Source organism: Zea mays, chromosome 4, assembly GCF_902167145.1.
Source record: "Zea mays cultivar B73 chromosome 4, Zm-B73-REFERENCE-NAM-5.0, whole genome shotgun sequence".
Lineage (NCBI taxonomy): Eukaryota > Viridiplantae > Streptophyta > Magnoliopsida > Poales > Poaceae > Zea > Zea mays.
In genome coordinates this window covers 198,502,616-198,510,947 of record NC_050099.1, presented here as the reverse complement: position 1 = coordinate 198,510,947, position 8,332 = coordinate 198,502,616, and the positions used below count along the sequence as shown (strand labels likewise).

Below are 8,332 nucleotides of genomic sequence, written 5' to 3'. Positions count from 1 at the left end.
ATATTCATGTCGAAATGTTTTCTTGCGTTCACTATAATATGCCTGGCAGGTTTCCTAGGGATCCCAAGCAAACAGCCACTAAAAGTATATATTCATGTAGAAATGTTTGCTTGCGTTTACTATAATATGGCTCCCTATCAAATCTATATTACATTTAGAATGTCCTGATAAATAAGAGGTGTCAGGATTGCTATCCTTGTATATGGAAGCTGAAACTTGCAGTATGCATGGCTGGATTGTTTGAAATATAGTTTGTGGTCTTCTTTTCTTTCTTAGTTGGAATACACATCTTGATTTTAGTAGTCATATAACGATATCAATTCATGCCATGCGTCAATCCATATACATAATTATTAATTTTGATCCTGTTTCATCAGTTTCGTAGCAGCAGTGAGACATGTTATGTCTCAAAATCGCCAACTACTAGCCAGATTGAGGTTAGGTCATATACCCACTATGATCTTTGTTTGTCTGTTGCTTTACCATACTTATCATATCATTATTATCTTTTTTTACTTTAGTTTCCTATGAGGCCAGAAACTTTTGATGAAGACCCAAATCAACATGATCGACTTCCCAATATAATCATCCAACTCCCTCTTATGCAAGACTTGATGGCAAATAAGATTCAGATGCTTCCTGTACATCAACGCCAGAAGTTCCAAGCTACATTGATTGATTATGACTTAGAGGTTGGCAAAATATTTGCCTCTACCAAACAATGTTTGAATACTATTGGTACAAAGCAGTCCAATCTAGCTGCTACATTTGGAGAATTGATTGATGAGGTTCTTCGGGCCGATGAATCTGTTACACCAAATACTGTTAGTATTTAAGCTTTACTTATATATCTTTTCTGTCTTGATATCTTGCATTTCATGTTTACATATTATGATTAACGTATACTTCATATTTTTTGTGTAGCAAGGTCAGACAGTGGTAGGTGGCACAGTTGAAAATGATTCTGGACCAGTATTTGACAAGACTCCTATTGGGAGTGTTTCTGCACCAGGTCTCTTCTTATCTGAATTAGAATGTGCTCGCGCTCTTCGGGCATACTTGTGTTCTAGGTTCATTGAATTGGACAGGTACATAATTTTCAATTTCTTTGACTTGGCATATTTTTTAATTCTTTTTAATTCTGATTGAACAACATCGTGGCAATGGTATTAATACTATTAAGTTTTATTCAATCTTTGCACCCAAATATTTAGCATTGAATAGAAGCGAAAGGAAAATAGCTATACACATGACTGAACTTTGAGTTGTAGCTTCTATAGAACATTGCCTTGAGCATCCACTTTCCTTCTGTCAGCTCCAACAGCAGGCTGTGCCAGACATTCAAAAGTCAAAAACAGCAAGTTTACATAAAAGAGAAAAACAGAAAATTGAAATACTAGAATTCCCATTATTATGGCTCAGAGAGGGTGGTCAAGTTGCATATTATGTAATTTTGTATCTCATTATTCCCATATAGTACCTTCAATTCAATGGTCAAGTTTCATATATATTATGTAATTTTATATCTCATTTATACAAATAACATTTGTTTCTATTTGTTGTATGCTCAATCTTTTCTTATGTAGAAATATAATTGACTTTGGTGAACATCGCGCCAATTGTTGTGACATACAACAATCTTTTGCTGATGGCGCATGTCTCGACAACGTGTTTATGCAATGTTTCATTGAGTGTGTCCGTGATGACTAGTCTAAACATATTCCTCCACTCAATGCTCACCAGCTCATTCTAGATGTTAATGTTAGGGTATGACTTCTACATTTATACCTCTTTTTTAAATGCATATCTTTAATGGAAATTACATAATACTTCTCTATCCTATTAGGCTATATTGAACTTTGAGGAGCAGGAGCAACATAGTAAGTCTCCTCGTCCATTTGACCCTTCAGTTTTGGAGAGTTACCTATTGAAGACACTGCCTTCTTTCAAGCAACTGGATGACTACAAATCAGTTAATTTCTGTTCCTTCACCCTCCACACTCTCACCTCATTTTGCTGCATTTAAATTTTAATCCAATCATCCATATCAACCTTAGTGTATTCAACATTTGTTATTTCCATTTTGTGTGCATGTAGATAATGGTACCCATGCTACGATCTGGACATTGGACATTGTATGTTGTTAATCTTCAGATTGGACGCATACATGTGTTAGATTCCAACCCTTATGGACCAGAGATGGGTGGGACTATCTGGAAAAATTACCATTGTATACCTATGGATTTGGGTGATAGGAAGGTTTCATGGGCCAGGTTAATGATGAGTAGGCTCAATCTAGCTATTCAAAATGCTCGACCAAGATCAGCTCTCCCTGCTTTTTTGAAGTACCCTATTGAACTCATGAATAACTGCCCAACAATGAAATTGGGGTCTAATGATTGTGGATTCTTTGTCATGAGATATATGCAGAACTACGACTACATGGTTGGAGCTATGAATGCAGTCATTGATCCGGTACATAATACATATATAGTTTTTTTGTTGTTATGACATAATGTATGTACAGTTATGTCTAACTCACCTTTCCTTATATTTGTTTGCAGGATAATTCAGAGGACATTCGCTCTCTTGTACTGCATTACCTAATATTCCATCGACTAAATAGAAACAGCTTCGTGGTCTCCCATCTGGATAGATTTAAGTTCTCTCAGTAGTAGCCTAGTATAGTTTACTATCTTAATATTAGTATGAACATCATGGTCTGATGGCTTTTGGTGGCTTCAAGTTATCTCAGTTCTAGCTTAGTTTAGGGTAGTGTCACTGAATGGTGTTCATGTAAATATTGGTCTGTTGGCTTATGTTAGGATTTAGATAATACTTATGTCCATATGCAGCTCTTAGCAAACTCTTATATATATCGTACCAGATATGTTTTAGATGGTTATATTTATATATGATAGTTCTGCACTTTATCATTTGTCTTATGGTTTTTATATCTTATTTAGTGATGTTCTTCATTTATATGCTTTCTTTCTAAGTTCATTTATTCAGTCTTTTCAGTTATTCTCTGGATTGATTATGCAAAAACCTGATACTGTTTATGCATATTACTGAACATGTTTATGTTTTTTTTGTATACTTATTTACTTTATGCGCCTGTTTATCCAGCTTCATTGAGCTGCTTATCTTTGATCAGTTCTGTTCAATATTTTCAATAATTCCTTGTATTGACTATGCAAAAATTCCGATAATGTTTACGTATATAAATGAACAGGTTTACGTTGTTTTATGTACTTATTTACTGAATGCGCCTATCTTTGTTTATCCAGTGTTAATGTGCTGCCTATATTTGTTCAGTTATGCATAAATCTGATACTGTTTATGCATATAACTGAACATGTTTACGCTTATTCATTTAGTATTTTCGTTTGGCGCCAGCCCCTACATATTGACTTCATTTCGCCGGATATTTGATTCTTTCAACATAAATACTGTACGAGATGCAGTGAATATATGATTATATAGCCAAACAAACCCATCAGTAGCATAGCTCATAACAAATAATTACGTCGCATTAATAGATATAATCCATACAGTGAGCTTTTAACGTAAATATTCATAATCATCAAATAGTATCATGATCATAACATTTCAATATCATCCATTATTTATGTATAAATGTTTTACAATCCTGCCAAATTATCGTCATCCGGACCATGTTCTTCAGAATCAGTATGTTTATGTTTTTTTGATGTGGATGTCTCATTCCACTGTGGCGCCATTGTTGAATTTTTGTTTCTAGACCCAGGCGGTCGTCCTCTTTTTCTATCGGCAAGGCTAGCCAATTTAACCCTATTTTCCTCTACAGACAAGCAGGTTCGACTGTTGTGTCCATCAGCAATGCCACATTTTTGGCACTTTCGAGTCTTCTTCTTTTCTCCTTTCGCACCCAGTTTTAGAACTCTTTGTTCACTAGTTTTTATTGTCCTTCCCTTTGGCCTTGCATTAATTGGACGCAATAAGCTTATGCTATCTACATCATATTCCAGTCTCTACATGCCATACAAAGAAGTATTTATAGGTACATATGTTATGATGCCAAATTATAAATAGTTACTGTCATTAAATATACATAATATCTGCAATTTAATAAATTTAGATTTCATACCTTTCTAACATCCCCATATTGTGTTCCTTCACAATCATCATTTCCAACAAGCGTCATTTGCAGTTCAGATTGATGATGTGCATCAATATTTAAGCCTCCATCCTACTCATTAGTGCATTATAGTCAATATTACAAATAATGTATAAATCATCCCATTTGTTTGCACTATACATAAATTACATTGTTTTTTTGCCATAATATTACATGTTGTCGTGAATGTACTGCCACATACTCCTCGTTATCACATTGCGATACATGTTCATCTTCAGCGTTTCCAACATCATCCTCTTCGCCCTGCAACGTTTAATTTTTACAATTAGCAATAATTAAGTTTTGAATAAAATTTTCAACAATTTTATATAAAAGAACACCCACATGGTTGCCCTCTCCAGTAGTTGCACCACCAGCATCTTCACATCCTATATCTGGCTCTAAACGCCCAAGCATCTCCAACAGTTCATCCATTGTGTCCAAAGCCTTATCACTCCCTGCCTTTGACATACTAGCTTGGTTTACTACCTTCATTGCCTTTTTAAGCAACATTTTTTGCCTATATGATTTTGTTTCTCCATCTTTTCCACTCATTTTCCTGTCATCTCTTGAAAATACCACATCTTGCTTAGCTGAGTATGTGTAACGCTGTAGAATGTATTCCTTAGGTATCCTATCTAGTTGAATGTGCATGAATGTTCGGATTAGATGCACACAAAATAGTCCTACATTTAAACAAGGGTGCAACATTTCACATTCAGCTTTAATTACTAGCGTATAAATAATACGACGTTATTTCTTAACTCTTGCTTACCTGTGTGTTCCCACTGTTTGCATTCACATTTAAACTTTCCTGCCTCTACATCTGCATTCACTTTGAATTGGTGTTGCCCCCACACGATTCTTTTCGATCTTGATGTATGCTGCACCAACCAATCATTTGCGTCTCCATCTGGATCAAGTGTTATCCTATATGCAGTAGCGTATTTTATTGACTCCTCGAATCTATTCATCACAGCCTTGGTGTATGCCCTTGCAACCCTAATTTCGAACATATATAGAGTTGTGGTTTCTTTTTTACCCTGCATATAAAATAATTAGTTACGTCTTGCGAGCCTACTAAATAGTATAATGCATAAATAATATTACATACCATACATCCTAGTGTTTCCTTTCCTTCTTGCATCTTCCTGCTATGCAGTAGTTTCAACATTTGCTTAGCAAACTCATGAAGTGGGGTGTTTGAATCTACATGAGCGCTCTTCATGAGTTTGTTCATGCTCTCGCTACGTTGCGTAGACACCATAAGCCCACAATAGTCATGTTTGAAAAAAACAGGTATCCACTCCTTACGCATTGCATATAATTTTCTAAGTGTTCCATCTTCATGCAGGTTGAATTCATCAATCAACAATTTCCATGCAGCCTCAAACTCTATTTCAGTCAATGGATGATGTACTATAGACTGGAATTTTGTCTTAAAATCCGCTTCAGCATATCGTGCATACAACTCATTTAGAAATGGCATGTACCTATTTTGCACATGCCATAGACACAACCTGTGGACTGTGTTTGGGAAGACCCGACGTAATGCCACTGGCATTGCAGGGTCTTGATCTGTAAATATTCATTGTCTGACATTATTATATGCATATTTTTATGCAAACATTGTATGGTACATAACAAAACAAGACTCACATGCATTGTAAATACGCACAAGATATTGAATTTATATTGCATGTACTTCGAGTTTATAGTCATTATATCTACATAAATCGTACCTGTCAACATGACTCTTGGTCCTTCAGTCCCCATGCATGTCTTGAATGCATTAAATACCCACTCGAATGTTTCAACAGTTTCATCTCCCAATAATGAGAACCCAAACACTGTGCATTGTAGGTGTTGGTTTGCACCAACAAACATTCCTAGGGGTTTTCCATACAAATTAGTCTTATGAGTTGTATCAAAGGTAACTGCATCCCCAAAATCAACATACTCTCCTTGCTGACTAGCATGAGACCAAAAAATACTCAATATTTTTCCTTCGCTGTCTAACTGGAAATCAGAGAAAAATTGTGGATTATCCCTTTTGCATAATGAAAAAAAGCCAAAAGCTTAGACACATCATTGACATTCTTTTCTCGTTGCTTTGCCTGTTTCCTGTATATTTCAACAAAAATTTATAATTATTACTCATTAACTTGAAATGGATTTTAAAATTTATATAATAGATACATAAAGAAAATGATTCTTACAAATTAGCAATGTCCTTTGCTGTAATTGGTACGTTTTCTAGACCACCATGCATCTCAGACACGAAGTCCATGATACAGTGTTGCGGGATTCTGCTTTGCTGCATTGAACTGAGAAACTCCATGTACTCAGGATCATGAGTCTTGTTGCATTGTAGGTGTTTCTTTACAGTATCCTTCTTAATGAATTCATGATTATGTTCTAAGTGCACCAGATCGATTCTTACGGCTACAATATTTTCTTTTGAGTCATCATAGATTTTTTTTAGTTTCAAACCAGCCTTGCATTGTGTTCTCCTCGATGATGTATTACGGATTCTAGGATTACTAGCTAACCTTTCTGTATTTCTACCCTCCATTGAACAATTTAACCACTTACAGTTCTTTCTCTCCCTATACTTTTTAAGTGGAAAACCAACCTCATATGTGTAACGACTGTAAAAATTGTATGCCTCATCGACATTTCCAAATGTCATACCGATCCTAGGCACCATGGTTGGATCAATACTTTCAGGCTGTGAATTAATATAATCATAAATACAATTAATTTTATATTAGTTACAGTCTTAATGTTATTTAAATTGTATAATTGACATAACCAAAGATAAATAACTTACATGACTTCGGAGGATATTAGGTGTATCTTGTTCATGATCACTAATGGTCCTCATAGGCACCATTTGATTTGCTGCTACCATTGTTTCAATTACTGTTGTATTGCCATCATTGACCCCTGGCGCTCGTAATTCTGCAGGTGGTGTTACTATATTTATCTGTGGACTCGCACCACAGTTTGGAGATATAATTCTTGATGTGGGCGCTGCTGGTAGACCACTGCATGTGTCTGCAAGCCGGCCATCATATTTGTCTAATTATTTTATGAACTGAAGTAATAATTCAATTGCAAATGTACCTGGTGCAGCTCTGTGCAATGACGCAGAATTATCATCGCCTGCTTCTTCTTCTCTGCCGTCATCCATTGTAAACAATGCAATACAATCAGCCGCCACGTTCCTTTTTATATGCCCTGAGCTAACCAATCCCGTGTACAATGTTTACGCTATTTTGTTCGGTCAATTACGTACTATAAAGTTTGTTCCTGCATGCCAGGAGATATTGTCGGACTGGTGATAACAAATCGAGAGAATTTATCGCGGTTTGTTGAAACAGATTTATATTTACTGAAGTATATGCAACCAGTTACGCCATTGTATGTACATATTTATGCCTCGCGTTTCTGCTTACGTGCATGTTGGGCGATATTTTCGGGAGGCTTCAGTTATCGTTCGCGATTTTATCGCGTATATCATTTTACGCTAAAATACACAAGGGTTTACGATCTGTTGGCTTATGATTTACGCTGTGGTTCGACCAGACCATAAACCGCCGAACAAACCTGCGGTCTGACCGATTCCGTCTAATTGGCTGGGGCTTCCCGATACTAATGGAAGCCCTGAGCTATATATATATATATATATATATATATATATATATATATATATATATATATATATATATATATATATATATATATATATATACACTAGCTCAGTGCCCGTGCATTGCAACAGAATCATATAATAGCTCGATAACTTATGTATACAAATGGGTGCTATACTGTTATGAGATGGAGGACGACATCCACGAGCCGTCCGGGATGACGTTGAAGAGAAACTCGGGTCTGTGACGCACGAGCACTCACCTAGTAGTGTAGTATACAAGATTTAACAAGACAATTTAAAGACAAAAATTCAAGAATGATCTTTCATAGACTACTGTAAATTCATGACTAAAAGCTCACTATAATTGACTTGCTTGAAGAACACAATAATACTACTGTGAATATGTGATACAACTTAATCACAGTAGTAAAATTATATCTCATGTTGTATTTGGTAAAAAAAAATCAGAGTTCAGAGCCAACAACTAAACTCAGGTGTTACAAGGTAAAATGAAC

The 8,332-nt window shown here is 35.6% G+C and overlaps 1 long non-coding RNA gene across 1 annotated transcript; it reads left to right on the top strand.

The window, feature by feature from the left end:
* Window positions 1-1,827: 1,827 nt before the first annotated feature.
* On the top strand, window positions 1,828-2,924 carry LOC103646828 (uncharacterized). Its single transcript, XR_002268860.2, has 3 exons — window positions 1,828-1,972; window positions 2,098-2,475; window positions 2,565-2,924. It is a non-coding gene; the product is annotated as an uncharacterized lncRNA (long non-coding RNA).
* Window positions 2,925-8,332: the final 5,408 nt, after the last annotated feature.